General features: G+C 45.4%; 1 protein-coding gene across 2 annotated transcripts in view; it reads left to right on the top strand.

Moving 5' to 3' along the window:
• HDX (highly divergent homeobox) overlaps positions 1-27,308 on the top strand; it is a 571,608-nt gene that overhangs the window by 494,321 nt on the left and 49,979 nt on the right. The gene's annotated exons all lie outside the window — the stretch shown is intronic.

Raw genomic sequence — 27,308 nt, 5'->3', positions numbered from 1 at the left:
GATCAAAGGCCACAGATCACTGCTATACCAGAGGGACGGTGCCAATATGTTTAAGATTTTGGCAAATAAAAACACATCCAAGATGTGGACCATCATAAACCAATCTACAATAGGGCCCCAAACGGCCATGCAGTCCACTACTGTTACCACACATCAATGGGTAACACACTATAATGAATTATATTCCGTTCCCAATGGTTGTGATACTTTAGAATCGGTCAAAATCCCCATTAAATTTCACCTCTCCTTTCACCAAGATGATATTCTTCATCTCATCAAAACAGCTAGCAATTCCAAAGTAATGGGTCCAGATGGTTTGCCGAATTATACATTGAAATGTCATCCAGAGATTTGGGCATCTATATTGTATAACATCTTTTCAGCTATAAATCACACCCAGAGTCTACCTAGAACTTGGACACATGCGATAACAGTGCCCATCTACAAAAAGGAAGATCAGGAATCACCAAATAGCTACCGACCCATCTCGCATTTAGATGTGCCGGGCAACATTTATTGTCGACTATTGCTCAGAGAACTAAATGTGTGGACGACTAAAGAGAATCTTAAAGATCCATTTCAGTCGTGATTTGTTACGGGTTTAGACACAATCCCGAATAGTCTCACCTTGAGCATGATTAAGTCTCTCCATTTAGGTTTCATTGATTTTCGGGCAGCGTTTGACTACATAGATCGAGTACTTCTATATGAAAACCTAAGAAAACATGATTGCCCGATCACTTTGATATCCCTGATAATGCTATGTCATATGGAAACATCAATGCAAGTTCAAGTAACCTTATATGGCAAATTATCTCCCCCAATTGTCACGCAAAGGGGATTAAAACAGGGCTGTATGCTCGCTTCCTTCCTGTTCAACGTTTTTATATTGGACATGGGGGAAACCTTTGCCAACTGCATTGGTGATCCTCCCAGGCTAGGCACCCAGAAAATTCCATACTTATTGTATGCGGATGGCATTGTTCCCCTGTCGCAAACACCAGTGGTTCTCCAAAAGATGTTGCACCAACTTGGTGTCTATGCCAAAGAAAACAACTTGGTGATAAACAATAGTAAGACCCAAATAGTAGTTTGCAATAACAACTTGAAGTCAAAAAAGTACAAGCACAAATGGAATTTACAGGGAAGTGAATTGATAAATGTCCAGTAATATAAATACTTAGGTGTGATCGTCCAAGACACACATAATACCAGTTTGTACACCCTAGAACTCAGAGGCAAGCTACAAACATTAATCTCCCAAGCTAAAATTATAGCCAAGAGGGTTGGAAAATATTCCCTCAAGCATATAATGACATTTTACCAAATGAAAGTCGTCCCTATCTTACTTTATGGTGTGGAAGCTACATCTCCCAAAAAACGAAAATACAGGGACGTGCTGGAATCCAAATTCTGGAAGCAAATCCTGCATCTACATTGCTGCACTCATCTACCCATGATACGATATGAACTCAGAGCCTTGTCCTTATATTATTTTTTTTTGTTTTGTTTTATTGGCTAAATAAAAATGTAAACCTTTAACAAAGTTTCCAGCCTCTGAACATGACAGCAAATAAACAAATAAATCCCTGGCATCAGGTTAGGGGCCACGGTCCACTTTGTGCTCTGATACCCCGATCCTTTCATGTTAGTTTTTGAGCAAGGCAGCCGCAATTTACTGAGTGTTCAGCTATAAAACTTGATCTATAAAATTGAGAGGATCTAGTGTTGTTCCAATTTTTTCCCTGTTAACAACCTTTCCCAATATTCCTCCTCCGTGTTCGGGTTAATAAGACAGACATAGTTTACCAGGTACTTGCTCTTTTGAGCTGCAAGTTTTGGACAAGACAATAGCAAGTGCATGGTTGTTTCTATTATGTCGGCATTTCCACAATGTCGGCATCCAGCCTCAGTATGTGTGATCTGTTTTCTTTGAAGTTGTACTTCTTTAGTTGGAAGAATGTTTAACCTACATTGCATCAGCAAATCCCTGAGCCAGGAAGAAGGAAAATTCCTCAAATATGGAGGTGGGTCATTCACTGCCTTCCGCTCCCAAATAATATTGTGGCACAGTTTGTTTGCTTGTTAACATACTTGTTTCAACCCAGTCGTTCTCTCGCAAGGTTCTTTTTGCCTTGTCAGGGTTTGTTCTTAATGTCTCTCCTTTGATGTTAGATTGCGGTAGAATCTCCTGACATTTTGTTTTCCATAATTGGAGATTTTGATTTTCCTTCCCCACTGTTGTTTTTGCTAGGATCTCAAATGGAGGTGGAGGCGAGCTAAGTGTATGTTTCCTGTAAAAGGAAATTGTTTTCCACAAGACTATAGATCTCATTGACTGGAGTCTCAATTAATGCCTTATGTTCGAAATGGACAGGCAGTTAGGGAGTCTTGGGATTTTCCGCCAAAAAAAGTCTTCAACTATGTCCCAGGTTTCCCATCGCAAGTTTAGCAGGCACTCTGCTCCATAAGTCAAAACCGCCACCACTTTCTGCTTGAAAAAGGTTTATACTTGCATCATTGAGTATGTCCCAAATCTTCGATGGAGAGCTCGGCCTTGATTTGTTAGCTTTTTTAGTTTTTCTCTGATTAGAGTGTATTGGCCCTGTTTGTTTACATTTTTATTTATTCTTGTTCCTAGGTAGATTGTTGTCTACGACATCCAGTTTTTGGTTGTCAATTGACCATACAAATTTATTTTTTTTAAATTGTTGTCCTCGAGCCGACTTCATTATTAAGATAACAGATTTCTTTATATTAATCTTCATTTGATTTCTGTCCAGGTAATTCTTAAACTCTGAAGACCACGTAGTCCACATATAAGATCCAAGACAGCTCCTCCCATTCAATTGTTGGTGGAAGGGCTCTGATCTTTCTCTGCGACTCAAGCATGTCCGCCAAGTATAGAATGAACAGGAAAGGTGCCAGAGCACAACCTTGTTTTGATTCCTTTGAATGTCGGGATCTTGTTGGTGGTGGCACCTCCTTTCGTTATTATTTGAATTAAAGTATCAGTGTACAGTTCTTTAATGGCTTCCATGAGGTCTACTGGGCAGTTCTAGTTCTTCAATTTTTCCCAGAGTAGATCTCTGCTAACTCCATCGAAGGCTTGTTCCAGATCGATAAGGCCCAGGTACACAGTTGTTTTTGTTTCCAGGGCCCGGAGCTTTAATAAATTGAGAATTAATAAATTCAGGGAAATGCCGACTCTGCATACAAAAGCTGTTTGGCATTTATCCAAGAGGCCCTCCTTTGTGGCTCATTTTTTAAAGTCCCTTAAAAGGATTGAGGCGAAATGTTTTCCAATGGAGTCCAGAGGAGCTATAGGTCTATAGTTCTTTGGGTCTCCACAATACCCTTTTTTTATTTTATTGAAGAGCTGCAGGATGAATTTGGCCCCGGCTTCCCCATTTTCGTTGAGCATTTGATTTGATATGCCGTCTGGCCCGGCCGCTCTTGAAGAGCTTAACTTCTTTATTCTCCCCAGTATGTCATCATAATCACATTCTATGAGCCATGGTGTTTTTCTCATTGGTGTGTGATCATTTCTACAGCTGATGTTTGCTGGAGCAAGGTTGTATAATGCTTGACCCATAGTTATTTTGAGACTTGAGAAGTGGTTGGGGCCGATTGGAAGTCGTCCCCTTTATTAATGATCTCCCAAATGCTGCGCAAATTTGCTGTTTGAATTGCGGCTAGCATCTTCTCGGCGTCGCATTGAGCTCTCCAGGCCTTCGATGAAATCAGCTAGTTTTTGTAGGATTGTTTGCACTTCTGTATCAGTTCTTTTTTGTTAGGCATAGAGCTTTTTCTTATGCTTCTTAGTTCTGCACGGTGGGTCTTTCGCCTGGTCACCAGGTCAACATTGTACGCGTGTTTCCCTGTGATGCAACGATTTTTGTTTTCATCACATTGTACTACGTACTCCTTTAGTAGCCATTTGTATTCTACTTCTTTTATATTTCTTTTTACCTGGCTATTAAACCCATCAGCTAAATTAGCGATTGCCTGGGGCTTCATTCTGAGCCTGTTTCTTCCCCACGTAACTTTTAGTACCGGAAGGGCTTGATTTATTGCGCCACCAGACTCCCAGTTAAATTCAATCTCTAATAGAGTGTGTTTCTTGACACTGAATGTGTTGATCCACCTTTGGGTGTTTCCAGCTACTAAACAGTAATCTAAGACCCCACTACTTATGTTGTTTGGCCATGTGATTGTTCCTTCAAGGACTCCTTTTGTCCGCCCATTTAAGATTTTCATCTCTCGTATTTCCATTTCTTCTGACCATCATTTTTCATTACCTTCCAGCTGCTGGTTTGGTTTTAGTTTTCCAGCCTTATCAAGCAGCTTTAGATTCAAGTCTCTGCAGATAATAATTAGTTGATTTTTTTTTCTTCTATCATAGATTCATCTATTGCTTCTACGATATCCGATAGATATGTTTAATTTTCGTAATCAGTTTGACTCCAATAGGTTTTAATTAAAAGGAGGCCGATGTCCTGAGATTTGATCTTTTTCTTGATCTTTTTCTTGATCTTTAGAGTCTGGACGTACGGATTTGGGATGCAATGAATCAGTACTTGGAGATCACTCTCACCTTTTACTAGCGTCAGGAGGCCAGCACGTAGTCTGTCCAGCCGCCCTTTGATATACACATCATAACCCTCACATAGGGGAATCGATCTTATCCAAGATTCCTCTAGGCAGATTATTTCATATTTTCCCAAAAAAGTGCTGTCTCGGGAATAAAGATGGCTGAAGCCCCTGGTGTTCCATGAGGCCAGTAGGGGCTTTCCCCTTTCTGCCTCAATATTAGCCTATTGTTTCTTTTTTTCTGGTTTTAATTCATGCATTCCTTGTTTCAGGCTTTGACTTCCACTACTTTGTGTTAGTGCCTTAGAATTAGAGTTGTCCACCGTAAATTTCAGTTTTGCCGTTAGGCTATCAGCAAGCGGTCTGGGAACATCCCTCAGTCTTTTTGCATCCACCGTGTTACTGTCTCCCCCTCTAGGTCTCTGTGAGTCCTTCAGCCTGTCTTTCAGCACTTCTCGTTCTGATTGATTGTAATATTTAGTCCATGGAGTTGTCCAACCCGGTTTAATTTTCTGGGCTTCTCTTCCCGTTATTTGATGTACAGTCCTTTCTTCCTTGTTCCTTTCCCAGGGCCTGATTTTGGTATACTCTCTTAACTGGGTTTTTATGGGATTTTCTTTGGGGTTCTGCATGCCGCGATTCTGGTCTTGATTTATGGCTTTCATGTGTTAAACAACTCTGATTTTCCTTTCTGCAGCGAACTTCGTCTGGTTCTGCATCTGTTAGTCTGAAACTGGCACCTGCCAGCTTTCCCTTTGATCTTAGCATTATGTCTTTTGTTCTTTGTGATCGCAGATGGACTATTATCACACCATGCTTCTTTTCGTCTGGAAATTCGACTATCAAAATATCATCCGGTGAGATCTTTCTAAGTTGTGTTATGATAGTAATCAAGTTTTTCCTATTAAGGATCCTCTTCGTAGAGTCTTTTGCTACTCTCTCCAACTTGAGTTTGTAAGGTCTGTGTGTGCCTTTTTTTTCCTCCCACATACTCCATCTAGTTTTTGTTTGTCCTCTGCTTTTTCTCATGGTTTTGCTGGCTCAGCTTATTTCGCGAGATCCTTCCTCGGGCTGATCCCACTGATTGGGGTCTTTTTTTCTGTCTTCCTTCTAAACATTTCCAAAAGGCAAGTCTTTTACGTTCTATTTCCCTTTTCGTTTCCCCTTTACGAGATCGATTTCCTGGTGCCTTGGATCTTCTGCCTGTTCTTCTCCCCTCTCGGACTGTTTTCGTTTTTCGTCTCCTTTTCTCTTTTTTTTCCGTTTCATAATGATGCAGCTGAATATCGATCGCTTGCTTTTCGGAGTGTTTTTGTTTTTCATCTCCCTTTCTCTTTTTCTCTGATTCGTAATGATGCAGCTGATTATCAATCGCTTGCCAGTCTGACTGGCTGATGTTTTGCCAGTGTTCATCCTCATTAGTTTCTTCTATCAGTTCAATAAAATCACTCAAAGATCTGTTTGACTCCAGTTCGCTTTCAATTTCAATGAAGACTGGACTCGTGGAAATTTCCTTTTTGTTTGACAAATTGCAAATCTTCATTTGCAGCCTTGGCTTCTTTGCTGGGTGGCTTTTATCTTCCCTTGCCAGTATTTTTATGTTTCTTAAGAAGGATCTTGAGCCACATTCCTTCTGTTTAGTGGTTTGATTTTTGGGCTTCTTTTGCAGTATATCTCGCAAATCTTTGGATGACACCTTCAAGGTAGTTCCTGGTGGATTCTTAGTCTCATTTTGTACTTCACGAAAGATTGCGTAGCTTGACTTATCGCTTTCACCATGGTCCGCTTCCTGCAAAGCCTTTTGAGGGAGGTCAGTAGGTGGAGTTTCTTTGCCGTCTTGTTTTACTTTGGGTTTATCGAGACCCCTTCCTAATATCATGGATCCCCCTCTATCTTGTCTCTGGTTTTTTTCCTAGTGGGACCGAACTTGGGTCTTTACGTTCTTCCTTTTCCCCTCTCTATCTTCTCTAGGTTCCTCAATCAGAGGGCATTTGAGGGTGTTTAGTTGGTAGTACGTAGCCACTTATGCTCTTCTAACACCGCCTTCATCAAGAGTTGTTTGTCATTGGCATCACAGTGTGCTAAGTCACTTAGGTGATCTTGCCACTTATTTGATTTGTCTGCTTCTTGATCCATTCTCAGCTCTAGTCTCTTCAACGCTCCTTCAATTTCAGTAATCTGTTCCCGTGTTTTAGAATTTACTGAAGTCATTTGCAAGGATTTGTTGATATTCTCATAGAGCTTGAGAAAATGAGCCATTGTAATGTTTGCGGCCGCCATTACCACATTCTGGATGTGCACAAGATCGTCCGTTCTCCCCTTGCTACACAACTTTTATTTTTTCAAAGGAGTTTTCATCCAATCTTGCTTCCAGTTTCTTTCTTTGTCCCTGGTTTGTCTCCTTGCTTATCTTAATAGATTTGTTAATTGGGAACATGTGTCCTTTTCCTTTTGTCCGTACCGAATTTGAATATCCCCTTCTAAGTGGTCCTCTACATCAAGCGCAACTATTTTTTCCTTGATAAAGGACAAACTTTATCTGTAGTTTTAGGATGCAGTGTTTTACTACTGTGTCATTTGGGTGTCAAGACCAGCGTCCCAGCAAGCAGCCAAACAGCCAGCCAGCCAGGTAGGAGTTCACTCACCCTTAACACGCTTGGGCTTTATGCCGCAAGGGCGGCTGGGGACTCCTTTTGGCCCGCACTTCCAGAAGGGGGCGGGGCTTAGGTCTGCTTCGCTTACCGCTTTCCCATTGCAGTTCAAAGGCTGTATGCAGCAGCAAATGCCAAACAACCAGGTAGGAGTTCACTCGCCCTTAACACGCTCGGGCTTTTAGTGCTATGGAAGAGATGTGCATTATTCCGAAAATGCCATTTTGGCCTAGAAACATCTAACATTCTAAGAATAGTAGCCCACTATTTGCTAATATCTGCTAATGAATTCCCCATAACTTGGTGTAAATTCATAATGAATGTGTTAGCTGACACCTCTGTTACCCTGGATTTACTTATTACTAATCCTGGGCGTGCAAAAATAAAAATTTACCAACACGATTGGACGGTTAATTTAGAAAGGTGCACTCTATATAAAGATTTTGAAACCTTTCTGTTCGGCAGCAAGAGACATGGAGTAATGGCTGAATACTTGATTAAATGTCCATCCCCACATATTCGCACACAATGGGCCTCATTCCGAGGTTGGCGGTAAGTATTGGTTTTTACCGGCATGGCGGAAAGAGCGAGTCCGATCTGGTACCACGCCGCTATTTATAGGCTATTCCGACCTCGCGCGCACAAGCTTTCCGCCATGCCGGTAAATCCCCTAGTGGCATACCGCTAAAGGGCCCGTTAAACCCCTTAGCGGCATGAAGCGAGACGTTCTTTACAACACGGCCATCGAAGCTTCACCGTCCGTAATTAGCGGTGACCGTAATTTACGGATACCGTAAATTACGGTCACCGCTAATTAACGGATACGGAAATTACGTCATCGCACAGGAACGGGAAGGAGCACAGCGGCCATCTTTGAAAACACAATCCATTGCCATCCTCTTCATACAGGACCCGGCGGCATATTTGGATCGGAAAAATGGCCATTAGAGACCAGCATCACGCCGAAAGCACTGAAAAAGGGTGCCGCCCGCATAAGGAAGGAGCGCTTTACACAGGACGAGCTCCAGGTACTGGTGGACACTCTGCACGAACATGCAGAGATAGTATTCAGCAGTGACATGCGTAGGCCCACCGTCGTCAGGAAGAAGGAGATCTGGGACTTGGTTGCACAGAGGGTGAGCACCGTAGGAAACACCCCCCGCACCACGAAGGACTGCAGGAAACGGTGGGATGACCTCCGTCTCAGGGTGCGGGCCATCCTATCGGCCAACCGAAGTCAGGCCCTGCAGACAGGAGGAGGCCCAGCTTCTCCCATCAAAATGATGCCCTGTGAGCAAACGTGTGCGGACATGATGGGCACAGAAGCCATAGAAGGGGTTGGCGAAATGGAGTGCGGTGCTCCGTCATCCGCTGATGGAGGTGAGTGTCATGAGTGAAGACAGTAAATGCATTCCTAATATAAGGCACCGCCAAGGACTGGGCAAGCTGTCACATCATGTATGGGAACTGTGAGAGAACGGATCTCAACGACCGGTGGGGGGTGTCTGTACTCCCACTCCCTATATGGTGGAGGAGAGGCACAGGAGACCCCAGCCAAGATTCTCTATTCGGTAGCAATGGTCGAGCAATCAAGGCCTAGCTTCTCAGGAGGTGATGCAGGCTGGTTCTTAAGTACAGTGTATCCCCAAGCCCCCACAAAGGAATATCCACACTCTGGATTGGTTAGAACACAGTCTTTATATAATCAAAAGTTAAGGTCATGTACATTTATCATGATAACTCACTTTGTACTCTGGCAAAATCTACAATGACAAATATTTACAATCCTAAAGTGGTACCACCCTAGATCTCATTGAAGTGCATGAACAATACTGTACAATATCACACAGACCAATAGAGTGAAACCAACAATAGAGAGAGGAGAGAAAATAAGATGGTTGAGCAATAGGCAGAATACTGACCCCTACCACTAGGCACAGTTCTGTGTGGAGATCCCCCCCCACCTGGGCAACCTGTAAAGAAAGATATAGCACAAGCCCAGTCCATATATTGCTCTGCAAATCTTATTCTCTCCTATAATGTTTTTACCCCCCCAATGTACCTGGTGGAGTCGGGTTCCTCGAAAAGGCGCCGACAAACGTCGAGGGACTCGCTGTTCGGCGACGGGGAATCGACGGCCCTTCTTGAATGCCTTCCCTTTCAAGCGGGAAGCACGGGGCGTCGAACGTCCGTCGACAAACGAGGTAGAACGATGTCGAAGAGGCGGCAGCTTCGTCCGAGCGGTGCTCGTCGGCGTCGGGGCGTCGGCGTCCTGCAAGGCGGAGGTGTGCAGGGCACCTCGATGACAATAGTTCTGGACCGCAAAGATTGTAGAGACGGGAGCCCAGCAAGGGCGTCGAGTCGTCCGAGTCTTTGAGGTCGTCGGGTGGCGGGAAACCCACCGGCAGGTTTCTCCTCGGCGCGTTGGTCGTCCTCGACTTTCTCCGGCAGGATAAGAGGTCGACGAAGCGGTCGAGAGAGTCCTTCGATTGAATGTTCTTAGGCAAAGGAGCGGACGGCTCCGGTCGTCGGCGGCACGGCGTCAAGTGGTTCCCACGGCTGGGCAACACAACTTCGACGGGCCTCCAGCGGTTCCACAAACCTGCGAACCCTGGTCGACGGCAATGGACTTCGACGGCGTCGATGTCCGGGTGCTTCACTTCGATCTCCTCGGCGGTCCCGTCTCGGGTCGACAGCCTTTCGAGGATCTGTCTTCCAGGGCGCTTGGGCGAAGATGGAGCGGTGCTCGATGGTCCCTCGGAGCACGGGAAGAGGGCGCCTTACCAGGTCCTCTCTCGGGTCAGCCCTCGACGAATTCGTCAGCCTTCGGATCGGTCGAAGCAAATGCCACAGCAAGTCTTCTTCTTCCAGCTGGACGTCGAGGATCAGCAGTTCCAGTTACTCGTAGAGTGGAGACTCAGCTCCCTGGCTGCTTTAGGAGCACAATGGTCGCTTCTCAACCAAAGGTCCCTTCTGAACACTTTTCCAGTGGTGAGAGGTCCCCAGATATACTATCCTCTCTCTCATCCACGCTGCTGGCACACACTCAGCAGCCAATCATACTGCAGGGCATTTATGCAGTCAGTCAGCCAATCAGGCACACAGTGCATTCAGGCCACACTCCTCCCTTTCAGACACTCACAACAAGGAATGTGGATTGGGACAAGTACCCAGCCATTCAACACTACACACTGCATTTAGGCCAGTTTCCGGCAGGGCTGTCTCAGTCTTTGTCCCACATTCCAGAAACCAGACAACCACAACAAGGAGTGTATATTGGTCACCCACTCCATTCACCCAGGTCCCACCTACAGGAGGTACCCACAACATACAGTCAATGGGAAGGCTCCAGTCAGTCTAGCTGGGCCTTCACAACAACACCATATATGGAACTTCCACCCAACAGCCAGTCAGGGGGAAGGGACAGAGTCAGGGCTTCCCAGGACTTTGGGAAAAACAAGACAACAGGCAATAGAAAGCAAGAGGCCACAGGGGCCATCTTGTTTCTATCAGGAATCAACTGATCCCAATGGCAGGGCCTGGGTGTCCCAAAATGGAGGACACTCAGAGCACCTGGCAGATTCAGCATGGAGCTGCCACCAGCCCATACCCTGCTCTGTGGGCCACCCACAGGTGCCCAAAAACATACACTAGGGGCACAGGGTTGTACCCCTACCCATGGGTGCCATAAGGGTATCCCATGGGTCTGTTCACCAAACCAAAAGAGAGAGCGGCACTGCCAGGAGTCCCACATGGACTCCTGGGCAGAAAACATGACAGAACACACGGTAGAAACAGAAAGAGGACAAGGATTCAGAGGCCCTGTCCCTCAGATGCATTTCCAGCATCACAGGAACCCCCCCCCCCCAATGAAATCATGCCGTAACAAGTGGGACCCAGGCTGATGTCATGTGCAAGGCTGCAACCCATATTGGCCATACCACACAAAGAGGCTGTCAATGTGAGTCACCACAGTACTCCGCCAACATGAGTGACCCAGACATCTCCATGCATTTTCCATCCAAGCCCAGATCACTGTCCCACTCACCACCCAAATGTCAACAAGACGCTGCAATCCCATTGTTATACCATAGGCTTGAAGAAATGCTGACCCCCAAATCATTGCTCATGCCGTCTCTCTCTTCCCCCCCCACAGGCAGCGGGCATGAAAGTGAGGACCAGGAAGCCTCCCAGGCCAGTATTTCCAGGTACAGAGGCAGGGGACACCATATACCTGCAAGCAGGAGGAAAACACATGCAACACCACCTGCTCCAGCAACGGCCATGGAGGCTGCACAACCCCCACCCGCACCCCTACCCATGCCTACAGTGCCGCCGGACACATGCCCCACAGTGCACTCTGAGGAGTCCAGTGTGGCAGGGGAGAATGCTGCCATGTGCCTCCTCGATGTGCCAGATAGCCCAACATCAATTTCCGTGGCCAACATGGAGGACCCCAATGACATTGGACATAGCCCAGACACTCCATCATACAGCCAGGTGGCACACAGCGACTCCGGGGAGAGTGACACCCCAGGGCTCACAGGCCAAGGAGTACCACCTGCCTGTCCTGGATCCACTTCCCCTGCAGAAAGTCCCGAAAGGGCTGCAGGCTCAATACCAAGCCTGCCAAGCACATCGGCCACACCGGCCATGGATGCAGTGCGCTCCCAGCACCTCACGGGCCTGATTGAGGAGTTCATCCGGGACAACCGCGAATCAATGTTGGAGTGGCACAATGACCTTCAGGCTCTGGGCGAGGTGATCACTGCGAGCACAAACCGGCTCTGTGAGGTGCTGGGCCGGATCGCAGATGCCCTGGAGGCAGCACCCCCAGACCACAGCCCCAGTGGGAGTACCCACCCTCCCAAAGCTCCTCCACGCAGACCAGCCCTGTCCGTCGGTCACTGCGTACATTGCGCCGCCACGACATGGATCCCCCTGGCTCTGGGAGTGCACATTGACCATACTGCCACACACATGTGGCCTATGTTGCACTGATGGGACTATTGTGGGGTTGTTGTGGGGGGAGCTGAAGGGGGGTGAGGGTGTGTGTGGGAGTTGGGGGTGAGGGTGTGTGTGGGAGTTGGGGGGAGGGGGTGAGGGTGTGTGTGTGGGAGTTGAGGGGGAGTGAGAGGGGGGTGAGGGTGGAGGTTTTGTTGTACACGTTTCTACATTATTATTCAATACACTGGTTGATCATCCCTAAAAAACAGAGTGGACATTGATCATTGTGCATGTGTCTTTTAATGTCGCACAGTGCATGGTGTACATGTATCCCCACACCCAGTGCCCAATGTCCTGTCATCCTCACACCCTCAGCTGACTTGTGAGTCAGAAATATTGTCTGATCAATGATTGCTGCACGGAACGTCCCTCCTGTGCATCGGCACCGTGATGCTGTCCTGCCATTCCTTCCTCCTCCCCCTCATCATCATCTGGTGGTAGCAGTTCCACGTCAGGGGGCAGGCGTACGTTCCGACGGATGCACATGTTGTGCAGCATTACACATGCCATGGTGATCTTGGACACCTTCTCGTGGCTGTAGATGAGTGCCCCACGCGACCGGCTGAGGCAACGAAATCGTGCCTTCAACAGGCCAAAGGTCTGCTCTATCACCACCCGTGTACGGGTATGGGATCTATTGTAGTCCTCCTCGTGCCTGTTCTGTGGGTTGCGGACCGGGGTCATGAGCCACGGCTTCAAAGTGTAGCCAGCATCACCTGCATGAGAGTGTAATGAAGGTAAGTGTTTGTGCATTCATGGTGGAGAATTGTACTAGTCTTACATGGCCGCAGGTGATTACTGGTCATACACACATGTCCCAGGATACAGTCACCCCATTACTGGCCCGGCTATGTGTCATGTGCAATGGAATGATGGAGGGGGTAGCTTCTCCCAGATGGGTCATGGTGTGCACTCACGTCTTGTTGCATGTACATCGTATATGCATGCAGCAGTGTTGGACTGCATTCATTGATGTCTTGCGCGAGACTTGGTGAAAGGGGGTGTTGGCTGTGGTTGGTAGCATACTCGTCATTCTGCACGGATCCCTACCATGGTGACTTGCAGCAATCCTATGGGGGTGCAGGACCAGTGACACGCTGTAGGATCCCTGTTAGACTCACTTCTATGCACTCCCAGGGATGACTGTCCTGTGTGTTGAGATGCAGGAGTCAGCGACATGGTGCTATTGCACTGCATGGTGCAGGATGCCGCTACGGTGTGTAAGGTCCGCCGATGAGTGGTGCATGTGTTGTGGTATCTGGCCAGGTTTCCTGTTAGTCATGTAGTGTTAGGTGTCGGCTCAAATTCATCACTGTGTGGTTATGTGGTCATGTGCCGTGTCACTTGCCTTGGGCAATGCATCCCCCCCTTTCCCACCCAGGTGGAGTATGCATCCCACCCAGGTGGAGTATGCACCGCCCCCTTTCCCACCCAGGTGGAGTATGCATCCCCCCCCTTTCCCACCCAGGTGGAGTATGCATCCCCCCCTTTCCCACCCAGGTGGAGTATGCATCTCCCCCCCCTTTCCCACCCAGGTGGAGTATGCAGACAACCTACTCACAGCCCCAATGCACTGCCATGGCCCATTCAGGTTACTCACCAAGCAGCCAGGCACGTCGTCCAGCATGTCGCTCCATGTAGCGTGGTAGTGTTGAGTTCCGCAGGACCAAGGAGTCATGAGTTGATCCGGGGTATCGGGCATTGCAATGTGTGATGGCTTTACTGGCATTACACACCATCTGGACGTTGATGGAGTGGTATTGCTTGCGGTTGCGATACGGCACCTCCATGACATGCGGGACCACCAATTCAACGTGGGTGCAGTCGAGGGCACCTGTGCAATTTGGCATGCCTGCCAGTGCATGGAAGGCAACTTTGGTGTCATATATCTCCTGGGGAGTCTGGGGTAGGGATATGTAGTCCCTTGTGTGGTTGGGCATCCAGCACTTGGTTGAGTATCCGGGAAAATATGGGCTGTGAAATGCCATGCATGTGCCCCACTGTATGCTGGTAGGTGCCTGTGGCAAGGAAGTGGAGCACAGACACTACCTTCAGTAGAGAGGGGGATGGCAATGCTGATTTCCATGCGGCTCACTATATCGTCATGTATCAGGTCCACTATGGTGGTAAGGGTGTCCCGGTCAAGCCGGTACAGGGTGTGGATCTGCTCTGGTGTGAGGTTGAAGGGGGTGGCTCTGATGCGGGGGATTGGGGGCTGCCGGCGTGGTAATGGTGGCTGCACCGGTAGGGCATGCTGGGCCTGTCTCACTCTCCTTCTCCTCCTGTGTATCCTCTGTGGTAGGGGCTGTGGTTGTTGTTGTTGTTGTTGCTGTTGTTGTAGTTGCTGCCTTGCAAGCAGGGCCTCCAGCTCCAGGAATGCTGCTACAATTGGTATCATCTTGGTGTAGGAGGGGGTGTGGTGTGTGGGTGTGCTCCTTTTGTGCTGTTACAAGAAAAAGTAAGGTAAAAATACCGTACTTAAGACTGGTGCTTCTCAGTTGGCCTTAAATAAGGTTGCTCAATCATATATAGCTCTTGCGTAAAATAATTCAAATGTCAAACAAAATATATTTCCAAATGCTACAAAGTTTTCCAAGAGAAATGTTTAATTCACATTTCTTGGTTTTATATTTCTTGATTAGTTCAAATATTACGAGGCAACTCAAAATCGATAGGTCTAATTATTCACAATAGTACATATGCCAATGCATTTCGGTCTGAGACCATCTTCAGGGCTGTACTGAAGTGAGTGTATAATCTACACAATGTTAATATCAAACATTCATCGCAATACACATAAATATAATCGATAATTCAAAATAAAGCAAAGCACATACCCCAAATAGATCCAAATAGATGTTGAACATGTAGGAGAAAAATAAATATGGAAAATATGTCAACACACGTCATATCTCTAACCAATCATAGTTGTTTACCATCTTTGTATCCCGTGCCCTGTACCTGCTAATTGTGAGTTGTCCTCTCCTGTGAATGCGTTCGTAGAACGTTTCCAATATTCCTGTAAATTGTCAGAGGGGGAGTATGTATTACTATTACTATGGCTATATCCAAATATGTAACTCTTTGAGCCGAAGAGGTTAAATGGGCTCTTACCTGCACACGTATGTTTCGCGCGCGGGACCGATCGCGCTCGCTGTACAAGCGAAAGTGAACTGCGCGCAGCCAATAATGCTTTTAAGGGTAGTCATGGAAACCTGGGCGGAGCGTCGAGCAGCAGCAATGTTGCCGCTGCACGTACGCCTGTATGCCTCGGGACCCACCGTCCTACGGGAGCGCAGGGGGGCGGGACTGTTGCCATGACTACAAGGTGTGTGTATGTAGTGAATTGCTAATGATGAAATTAACTTGTATGGATAGGGGAGGAGAGGTGTGGACAAAGCCTAGGCAATTAGTTAAAATAATACACGTGACTTAGTTCTATATCCGTGTACGTGTTCTGTGAATGTCAACAAACGTAGGTATTAGATTAGGTTAGAACCTGGTTATATGGAGTGGATCATGTGACCCATCTATGCATTTCTAAATATTTTAAACTGTATCATAATGTGCAATTAGTGCATGTTCATATAAGTACAAGAATACCAAAATACATCATCAAGTTCAATCACACATTTACAATGTGTCCTCAGTTGTGTCTGGATCTGAGTCCATAGCGCTTCTCCATCCAGGAAAATAAATAAAAACCATATTCCTGAAAAAACCGTGAATCTGGCTTTTTTAGAGAAAACACATATAATTAATCTCTTCATTGATTCCCTTCGGTGTAAGGGAACTTAGTCTGTCTATCCAGAACGTTTCTCGTTGATCAATTCTTTTTTGTAGATCCTCATGTCTTTCTCTTCTTTGGACCTTTTCCAGGACTACAAATTTGATCTGTGCCAGATTGTGTTGTTTACTCTGCCAGTGTCTTGCTACTGCAGAGCTTGCAGTCTTGTTCCTGATACAAGATCTGTGTTCATTCCACCTGATCTTTGCTGTGCGTTGTGTTTGTCCGACGTAGTATAAACCACAAGGACATTTAATTCCATATATGATTCCTGCCGTGTCACATGTGGCATAGCATTTCAGTTTAATTTTTTCTCCAGTATATGGATGATTTATGGTTTGTCCTTTCATGATATATCCACAGTTGCTGCAGTTGAGGCATGGAAATGTACCTATGCGGTCTATGCTTCTCTTCTTTTGTGGGGGTCTGGTGTGGACTAATCTGTCTTTCAAATTGGAACTTCTCTGGTAAGCAAATGTAGGGGGTTCTTTAAATAGGTGTTCTACCCTCTTGTCACATGTTACAGTGTTCCAATTTTTCTTTATGATTGACTTGATCCGATTGCTTTGGCGTGAATATTTCGATACAAACACCAGTGGGGGACAGATATCCTGTTTGTGTATTTTGGGTTTGAGTAGTTCTTCTCTATCCTGTGTAACCGTGCGTATTTCTGCTAATGTGACTTCCTCTGTTGAATAACCGCGGGCCAGAAATTTCTTACCCATCTCTTTTACAGCTCTTTCGTATTCACTCTGGTTACTCACAATCCTTTTCACTCGAAGCAGTTGACTGTAAGGTAAATTCTTGATCAGACTGGGTTGATGAAAACTAAGTCTGTGTAACAGACTGTTCCTATCTGTGCTTTTCCGATAAATAGTAGTTTGATATTCTGTTTCTGTGACAGTGATCTCAACGTCTAGAAAATGAATGGATTCACGTGAATATTCGTATGTGAACTGTATCCGTGGGTCTATGTTGTTGATGTATCCAAAAAATTCTAATAGGTGTGATTCTGTGCTCTTCCAGATGCCGAAAATGTCATCTATGTACCGGATCCAGGTGATAAGGTCTTGATTCCATAAGTTGTTTGTCAGGACATGTTCTGTTTCGAACTTGTGCATGAAGGAGTTTGCATATGGAGGGGCCATGGTTGCTCCCATGGCAGTGCCTACAACCTGTAGGTAAAATTCGTCTTTAAATTGGAAGTATGAATTGTTACTAATGAATTCCAACAGTCCCATGATGAACTCTTTTTGTACAGCTATTTCTCCTTCCCTCAGGAGCATCCACTCCACCGCTTCTCTGCCCATGGGGAATCGATGTGTATAAGCTTTTGACGTCTACCGTGAAGCAGATATTGTTGTTGTTGAATGGAACGGTTCTTAGGTGTTGTAGGAAATGAGTAGAATCTTTAATATAGGAACTTGTTTTTTGAATCAAAGGTTGTAAAAAATAGTCAATGTATTTACCGAACAGAACATGTCCTGACAAACAGTTTATGGAATCAAGACCTTATCACCTGGATCCGGTACATAGATGACATTTTCGGCATCTGGAAGAGCACAGAATCACACCTATTAGAATTTTTTGGATACATCAACAACATAGACCCACGGATACAGTTCACATACGAATATTCACGTGAATCCATTCATTTTCTAGACGTTGAGATCACTGTCACAGAAACAGAATATCAAACTACTATTTATCGGAAAAGCACAGATAGGAACAGTCTGTTACACAGACTTAGTTTTCATCAACCCAGTCTGATCAAGAATTTACCTTACAGTCAACTGCTTCGAGTGAAAAGGATTGTGAGTAACCAGAGTGAATACGAAAGAGCTGTAAAAGAGATGGGTAAGAAATTTCTGGCCCGCGGTTATTCAACAGAGGAAGTCACATTAGCAGAAATACGCACGGTTACACAGGATAGAGAAGAACTACTCAAACCCAAAATACACAAACAGGATATCTGTCCCCCACTGGTGTTTGTATCGAAATATTCACGCCAAAGCAATCGGATCAAGTCAATCATAAAGAAAAATTGGAACACTGTAACATGTGACAAGAGGGTAGAACACCTATTTAAAGAACCTTCCCTTACCAGAGAAGTTCCAATTTGAAAGACAGATTAGTCCACACCAGACCCCCACAAAAGAAGAGAAGCATAGACCGCATAGGTACATTTCCATGCCTCAACTGCAGCAACTGTGGATATATCATGAAAGGACAAACCATAAATCATCCATATACTGGAGAAAAAATTAAACTGAAATGCTATGCCACATGTGACACGGCAGGAATCATATATGGAATTAAATGTCCTTGTGGTTTATACTACGTCGGACAAACACAACGCACAGCAAAGATCAGGTGGAATGAACACAGATCTTGTATCAGGAACAAGACTGCAAGCTCTGCAGTAGCAAGACACTGGCAGAGTAAACAACACAATCTGGCACAGATCAGATTTGTAGTCCTGGAAAAGGTCCAAAGAAGAGAAAGACATGAGGATCTACAAAAAAGAATTGATCAACGAGAAACGTTCTGGATAGACAGACTAAGTTCCCTTACACCGAAGGGAATCAATGAAGAGATTAATTATATGTGTTTTCTCTAAAAAAGCCAGATTCACGGTTTTTTCAGGAATATGGTTTTTATTTATTTTCCTGGATGGAGAAGCGCTATGGACTCAGATCCAGACACAACTGAGGACACATTGTAAATGTGTGATTGAACTTGATGATGTATTTTGGTATTCTTGTACTTATATGAACATGCACTAATTGCACATTATGATACAGTTTAAAATATTTAGAAATGCATAGATGGGTCACATGATCCACTCCATATAACCAGGTTCTAACCTAATCTAATACCTACGTTTGTTGACATTCACAGAACACGTACACGGATATAGAACTAAATCACGTGTATTATCTTAACTAATTGCCTAGGCTTTGTCCACACCTCTCCTCCCCTATCCATACAAGTTAATTTCATCATTAGCAATTCACTACATACACACACCTTGTAGTCATGGCAACAGTCCCGCCCCCCTGCGCTCCCGTAGGACGGTGGGTCCCGAGGCATACAGGCGTACGTGCAGCGGCAACATTGCTGCTGCTCGACGCCCCGCCCAGGTTTCCATGACTACCCTTAAAAGCATTATTGGCCGCGCGCAGTTCACTTTCGCTTGTACAGCGAGCGCGATCGGTCCCGCGCGCGAAACATACGTGTGCAGGTAAGAGCCCATTTAACCTCTTCGGCTCAAAGAGTTACATATTTGGATATAGCGATAGTAATACATACTCCCCCTCTGACAATTTACAGGAATATTGGAAACGTTCTACGAACGCATTCACAGGAGAGGACAACTCACAATTAGCAGGTACAGGGCACGGGATACAAAGATGGCAAACAACTATGATTGGTTAGAGATATGACGTGTGTTGACATATTTTCCATATTTATTTTTCTCCTACATGTTCAACATCTATTTGGATCTATTTGGGGTATGTGCTTTGCTTTATTTTGAATTATCGATTATATTTATGTGTATTGCGATGAATGTTTGATATTAACATTGTGTAGATTAAACACTCACTTCAGTACAGCCCTGAAGATGGTCTCAGACCAAAATGCATTGGCATATGTACTATTGTGAATAATTAGACCTATCGATTTTGAGTTGCCTCGTAATATTTGAACTAATCAAGAAATATAAAACCAAGAAATGTGAATTAAACATTTCTCTTGGAAAACTTTGTAGCATTTGGAAATATATTTTGTTTGACATTTGAATTATTTTACGCAAGAGCTATATATGATTGAGCAACCTTATTTAAGGCCAACTGAGAAGCACCAGTCTTAAGTACGGTATTTTTACCTTACTTTTTCTTGCAATTTGTTTAGTGCGATCCGGATGCCACAGGATCACTTATAGACTGGCAGCTCCAGGTTAAAATATTACACAATTTTTCTAAATGAACTTTATTTATATTAAAGGACCCAACCACTGTGGTGCCCACCTTCACATTGTATTTCTCTCCTTTTGTGCTGTGCCAGACTCCATTGCCTCCACCTGTGCTGATTGAGTGCACCTGTTCCTCTTGGAAACACTGCTCAGGGTTCTTTACACCTTCTCGGCGATGCCGGTATTTACTCCATGGCGGTAAGGTACTTTTGTGGAGGCCGTTTTTTCCATGTCCGCTTTACTTGGAATCAGCTCCGGTTTACGCCATGATGCTAATTTCGGCATGGCGTGTCGGGCGCACGCCACTAAACCGCTATTTACGGCCTCGTACTTTATGGCGCCGTAAATAACGGTCTGGTGGGTCAGAATGGGCCGTAACGGGAAACGATGCCGGTAGTCCTTTACCGGCATCGTTTTTCCCGTACCACCCAACTCGGAATGACCCCCAAAATATGCGATTCAGACTTAACCTATGGCACACTCGCAAAGTGTTGTGCAGGAGGAAATTGGTAGCCCCAAAACAGAATTATTGTGGATACTGTTTGAATAGAAACAAAAAAGAGACCTTACAGCATCTCATTGTGAAATGTTCTGAAATAAATGTGATACGTGAAACGTTATTTAAAAAAGTATTCGACCTGCATAGTAACTTAAATCATTATCGCAAGTGGTTTTACCGCCATTTGAATATTGATGTAAAAACAGAGGAAATTCTTCTTTCCTTCCACAATGTTTAGTGATTGGGCATATGTTTTCATTTTGTCCTGTTTATCAAACTGCCGAATGGTTAATAGACGGATTACTTTGTGTAATAATGATTGTAATCATTTTTGTATAATTTTGTATAATAAGTTTATAAGGAAAAATATTTGAAAAGTTGACTTGTCGACTAATCAAAATAAAAAATAAAAATAAAGTTAACACGTTCCTGGAAGGAAGACACAACACAAAGTCAAAGAGGGAAGGTCATTCAGGGAGCCAGGCTAGGTCAATGTCAATTCCTGCAGGTAGGTAAAAGTCTTGCACAATTTTTAGAAGTCTTTGTAAAAAAGAAGAAATCAAAGTAGGGCCACAAGCTGATTGGGCTTGTGAGGTAAAGAAGCTGTTAGCAATGCTACAGAAGCAACCAAGACAAGTCTCAACTGAGATCAAGTAAGGCTACCACAAAAAGAGGTAAGTTCTCTTAGACTGTACAGTACCTTTGGTTAGAAGAAATGGTTCCAGCTGGCTTCTGTTCCTGTGCAGCTCTGCAGATCCCGTCTTCCTGGCCTCAGTCATGGGGACAAGAGGGAGGATGTCTGGAGGACACCTGCACTGCAATGGGACGATCTGCGACAGAAAAGGACCAACTTCTATTCAGTGGCACTTTGCAGTTTCAGCCCCTTGTGTCTCAGCAAATAGCACTACTGCGGACTCTTGGCTGCTGAGATGGGCTTTCCTTGCATTTGGGGTCCAGCACTCTGTTGACGTGGCTCAGGCTCAGTCAGTCCTGCTTCCTGGGAGTCCAAAGGATCTTCCTGGATCTCTTGGCCAACTTAAAAGCAACGCACACAATCTGGTTTTCCTCTCCCTGGCTCTTTCCATCAGAGACTCAAGTGGAAATACAACCAGCTTCGAGAGGATGGCCAGACGGGCTTACTTTGGAGTTGATTGGTCCTACCAACTCAAGGGGAGAAGTTGTCCTTGCAGGGCTTCTCTAGTTGAGACGAATTCGGAGCTTCAGCACAGCAGCAGGGCTTCACCAGGCAAACCAACGGTCCAGGAGTTGCAGCAGGCATCTCTTCCAAGTTCTTCTTCGGATTTCTTTGTCCAGTGGTCGACTCTGCCTTCCAAGCCAAAAAGCCTTGCCTTTTATGCATGTTTTTTCCATTCTTTCCAGCCCAGCTGCCAGTCAAACAAACAGCAGGGTGGCTGTCCTTTCCGGACAGCCAGCCGGCCAATCACCTTTGGGTGCATTCCTGTAATGAAGGGGATTAAGCACGTGGAGTTTTCGGGCACCTCCCTCACTTCCTGCCCCCGCCAGACATACTGGAGCCAGGGCGAGCTTCACTCGAGAATCCCGCCAAAGACAAAACGAGCAATGGGACCAAACCTGGTTTGGCGCGCAGAGTAAATCTCAAGAAGGACCTTTCCACAAAGATATGGTGAAAAAAGAACACTGGGGCCATTTTGACAGAAATCGCACCCTTGGTTGCTTTAATGCAGCTCGCGGTAAAGACACACAACAGTAGTTAAAAGTAAACCACTGCCACCAGCCATTCATCGAGGAAAGGGTAACATAAAATTGTTACATGAGAAACTAGACAAAGGGGATACTAAGTAACCCCTCTAGCACCCGATTGTAAGATAGTGTGTGCTGGGTCTAGAAAGTTACAATGTAAGTAAAGTCAATTTCACGTACCTGTTCTTGGAAACTGTAGGTAGCCAAGAGAAAGGTATTTAAACCTTTGGGAAATCTGGAAGACTTCCCTGTGCCACTGCACTGAAGGTGCTGTGTGACATAATGTAAAAGATGATGCCTATGGAGTTTGGCAGACTCCATAACCAAGAGAAACAGTTTTTAAATCACATAAAAATACATGAGTGAGGAAAAAGGTCTCACTCTCACCAGGTACAAAGTTAAAAAGTCCTAGAGTCCAGCAAAAGTGCTGGGGGTCTCTGAGGTAGAAAGGAATTATCACATTTCTGAGAATTCTCTCTAACGGGAGAAAACCAGGTACTCCTTTCACAAGGCTTATTCAGGACTAGGTACAATGTTTGGTAACCCAAGAAGAATCAGAATGGCAAAAAGGCTCCTCAAATGTCTCCCCTGATCTCTCCCCAGTGCCACTTACAGTCTCATGTGCAGAATCCTTCTTGCGGTTGATATTCCTGGTGGGTAAGTGGGCCTTCTCTTGGTAGCCACTTGTTGGATAGTATCATTAAAATGTCTAAATATTTCTTGTTGCAGCTCTAGGTTGTTCTTGAGCAGGTTCCACAGCATCTCATCTCTCAGAGGTGTCTAGGTACCTTGTTGGGTTCATGATGACCTCAGACCCTAATAGTCCTGAAGCTAGCCCATCTCAGCCCCATCTTGTGACACTCCTTCCAGAGGCAATTCTCACTCTGGCTGGCATGAGACCCCATCTTTACCACTTGAGCTGACTATTGTCTAAGTACTACAGTGTTCTACCACAGCCTTATTTCTTCTCAAATTCTCTTCGACAACAAATAGACTTGTGTTGTGTTAATCTATCTGGCATTCTCCCTGCATTTTCAAGGGACTTCCCACGGCTCTCCTCTCATTATAGGTCTCTTCTCTAACTACCCCTCCTTTCCTCCTTCCAATTTCTCACCCTTATTGTTTTCAGACAGTTTTCTTCTTCTCCCCTTTGTCATGAGCAGCACGAGTGGGGTGCACTAAAAGGCTGACACAAGGATATAGTTCTCAAGACAAGGTGTATTTGCACAACCAAAGCAGAAGTTGTATTCTTCAATAATGAATCATAAGCAAAGAAACAGTATCTTACTAAGATTCTGGTTTGGGCCTGTCTTGGTCCGATTCCATTGGCCAGTGGAGCACCCAGGTCTTTGTCTTCACGATGGATGTCTCCAGAGTTCCCAAACCTGCTTTCATGGAGTAAGTGGTCAGAGCTCTTGGGGGCAACACACTATGGGCTTGGCATAGTCTTAGGTTGTCTTCCAGGAGCCTGAGACAAAGGTGTTTTATTTTCACAGCACACCATAATTTACGCCAGGTTTCAACATCATGCTTGGGAAATTTGTTGTCAGCTACCCACCTCCCTGGTTTAGGGTACTGGTCCCTGTGAAATTCCCCTTCCTGCCTCGTTTTCCCTCATTGTACCTCCTTCCACCTCCGAATTCTGCCTGGACCAACTTGGTCCACTGGACTCTTCCTGATCTCTGGCTAGTAAAGGGCCATTCTCTCCCTCCTCCTCCTCAGGGCTTCTAACTCTATTGTGAAAGCATCATGAAGAACACACAGACAACAGATTCAAATGTGTACTCTTAAGTTTTATTTAACTTAAAAGGTAGGATGGAGTAAAGCCTAACTTTCCCTATGCGAAGGTGGTATTTCCCTACCTAAAGTAAACAAGGATAGTCTGTGTTAGAATGTCCAAATCAAATAACGGGCTGTGTCCAAATCCTATACTTGCACTCACAACTAAATGTATACAATGTGTAGGGATGTCAGCATCAAAATGATAGTATTCAAAAGAAAGTTCAGAGCTTCTTCCAGCTCTATGCTTATAACCAGCTTCCCCAAGAGTTCAAAGACAGTTCACGAGATATCAGCGTTACCTTCCCCAAGAGTTCAAATCTTTCAGCTTTTCAAATAGAGCAATTACTTGGGACACTTCCCAGCTCTCTTGTCATCAGTACTTTTCACTGGTTCACAAAAATAATAAAAAAGTTTCTTGACTTCAGATTTGACTACTACCCTGTGAACTTCGACTCTCCTATGTTCCTATGTGTCTGCTCTCAGCCCATAGTCCTAACCTCATGTATGTATATAACCTGTATGTATATAATTTTCCTGCGTGTAACCTAATTACCTTATGTAAATGTACATTTTTTTTGTGAAACCAAGCTGTGAGTGATCTTTTGCAATGCGCCCTAATACCCACGGGTCTGGTGCGCAATACAAGTAATAAAAACAAACATTAGCGGCTGTTGCAAAACACCAGTTTCTTTATGATAAGATATTATATGACATTTATAAGGCACCTATACATAAGTGTTTCAACATGTAACAAGGCAAGCGAGGGGAAACAAAGCGAGGGCAAGACAATTATCTTACTATGCCTAGTGCCACTGAGATTGAGATTGCGCAAGTACAGTGGAGAGGGAAGGGGAAAAGTGCCAGGGGAAGGGGAGGAGGAGCAAGTGCAGGACACAGGATCAGAAAACATTAGTGCGGCCAGCAGGTGGCAGTGCAAGGGTTATGTGCAGACAACAAGTGTCTGATAAGTGCAGGTAAAGGGACTGTAGGGTTGCAGATACAGACCCAAGTGTAAGGGTTGCCAGGAGGCAGTGCAGGTGTGCAACTGGGCGAGCAAGGACCTGGGCCCGAAGTTCGGAGGGTAGCCAGGTGACCAGTTCAGTATCAGACAGGAGATCAGCAAGGAAGAGAAGGCAAAGAGGAACATCTTTTAAATGTTTCCGGAACCAGAGACAGTTCTGCTCAAGTTTCAGAGAGGCAAGGAGGCTGTTCCAGAGGGAAGCGCCAGCCCAAGAGCGATCGGTCCCCAAATTGTTGCTTGGAGAAGCGACTGACAGAGTGCTGGGGGGTTTACCTAGTATCCCCTATGTCTAGAAACTCATGTAGCAGTCCAATGCTACCCTTTCCTCTCGAAATGGCTGGTGGCAGTGGTTTTACAACAAACTACCATGATTTTTCCTCACCTCGAACCCCAGTAGCGTTAAATCACAGGAGCCATGTTTTTCAAGATGGTGTCTGAGCCTCCTTTGTTTAAACGGATCACAGTGTTCTTTTTTCTACATTTATTACTGGAATGGTCATTCTAGACCTTGTCTCTGCGCGCCAAACCAGGTTTGGTCCCTTTGTTCCTACACCTTTGGCGGGCTTCAGGACTGAAGACCGCCTCTGGCGCCTGAGTGTCTGGGGTGGGCAGGAAGTGAGGGAGGTGGCTGCAACTCCCTGTGCTTAGCCTCCAAGGAGACCCAAATGCACTCTGGCGTGATTGGCTGGCTGACTGTCTGGCAAGTGCAGCCACCCAGCTGGGTGAATGGCAGCTAGGCAGGAATGAATGGGAAAAAACTGTTTAAAAGGCAAGTCTCTTGGCTTGGAAGGCAGAGTCGACCACTGGAATGAAAGAACCAAAGATGAGCTGGAAGAGGACGGCTGCTGCAACTCCTGGATCGTTGGTTTGCCCTGTGAAGCCCTGCTGCAGGTCCGAATCGCCAAGTTCATCTCAACAGAGAAGCCCTTTAATAACGACTTTTTCCTTTGAGTTGGTGGGTCCAATCAACTCTTAAGCCACTTGGACACCATTCTCGGAGCTGGTTGTATTTTCTTCAGAGTGCTGCAGGAAACCAAATAGCCAGGGAGAAGGACACCAGTTATGTGCTTGAAGACCGAAATCGAAGAATTGCCAGTTTGCCAGCTTTGTGACCAGTCCCCGTGCAGTGCAGGAGACCCCGACGTCCTCCCTCTTGTCCCCACGACTGAGGCTCGGGAACAGCGAGATCTGCAGGAGCTGCCTGGAAGAGAAGTCTTCAGCTGCATCTTTTTCTTCAAAATAAGGTACTGTGAAAACCTGACCGAGAGAACTTGCCTCCCTCTCACTGCGAAAGCCCATGGAACTTTGGCAACTTGCAGGCCTAGTCAGCTTGTGACCCGACATATAACTTTCTTCTGAGAACTACTTCTGAGAACCGTGGCAAAGACTTTTCCGTTTATCTACCAGAACCTTGACTTCGGCCTACCTGTTGCATTGGACCAACTCCTCTGGTGAACTCAAAACTATTTGCACTGTTTAAAAGTAACTCTACTATTCATTTTATTAAATTATGCCTTTTTGCTCCTACTTCAAATGCTCTGAATGCCATCTTGCTCCTCCTTCAATGTAGTTTAAATGCTTCCGAACCGGTTAGTGTGAGGTATTGTAGGATATTTTTGTGTGATATTGATTGCCTCCTTTTAGTGAATGTTTTCTAACTGACTGTGTAACAAATTAATAAGTGTTTTACCAAGAAACCTTGAGTGTAAGTGTCTATTTGAATACTTGTAATTGTAGACCTCTGTGTAACCTCATTACAAGCTCACATTCCCTCTTGAGATGAGCCTGGCTGCTCAGCTTGCTACCAAAAACTGTGTGGTACAGACTTATACCAAAGGTTGGTTTTGCTTACACATGTAGTCCTAGTTGTGTGTAGTGGTCCCAGAGGGTATTGCATGCAAACGTTGCCTAATAACTGACCCTCTAGGAGTTGGAGGTGGAGGTGGAGGTGGAGGAGCGAAGAGCACGAGTAGCAAGATATTTCCAAAGAGAGAGTTGGATTGCGGTGCCAGGCCCCAGAAGGCTTTGGGGACAATGCAAGGGGTCTTGAACTTGATCCTTGCAGCCACTGGGAGCCAATGGAGATTTCAGGGTTGGAGAGATACGATCCCTGGGCTTGAGGCTAAGGTCAAGTCTTGCAGTCCTGTACTGGATGAGTTGTAGAGGACGAAGAGTAGAGGCAGGCAGATTTAAAAAGAGGCTGTTGCAGTAGTCAAGCCTAGAGAGAACCAGAGCTCTGGAGACAGTGAGCTTCTGGGGAAGGAGAGGAA

Source organism: Ambystoma mexicanum, chromosome 5p, assembly GCF_040938575.1.
Source record: "Ambystoma mexicanum isolate Mex_15411 chromosome 5p, UKY_AmexF1_1, whole genome shotgun sequence".
NCBI classification, from domain to species: Eukaryota; Metazoa; Chordata; class Amphibia; order Caudata; family Ambystomatidae; genus Ambystoma; species Ambystoma mexicanum.
This window is presented reverse-complemented; position numbering and strand designations above follow the sequence as displayed.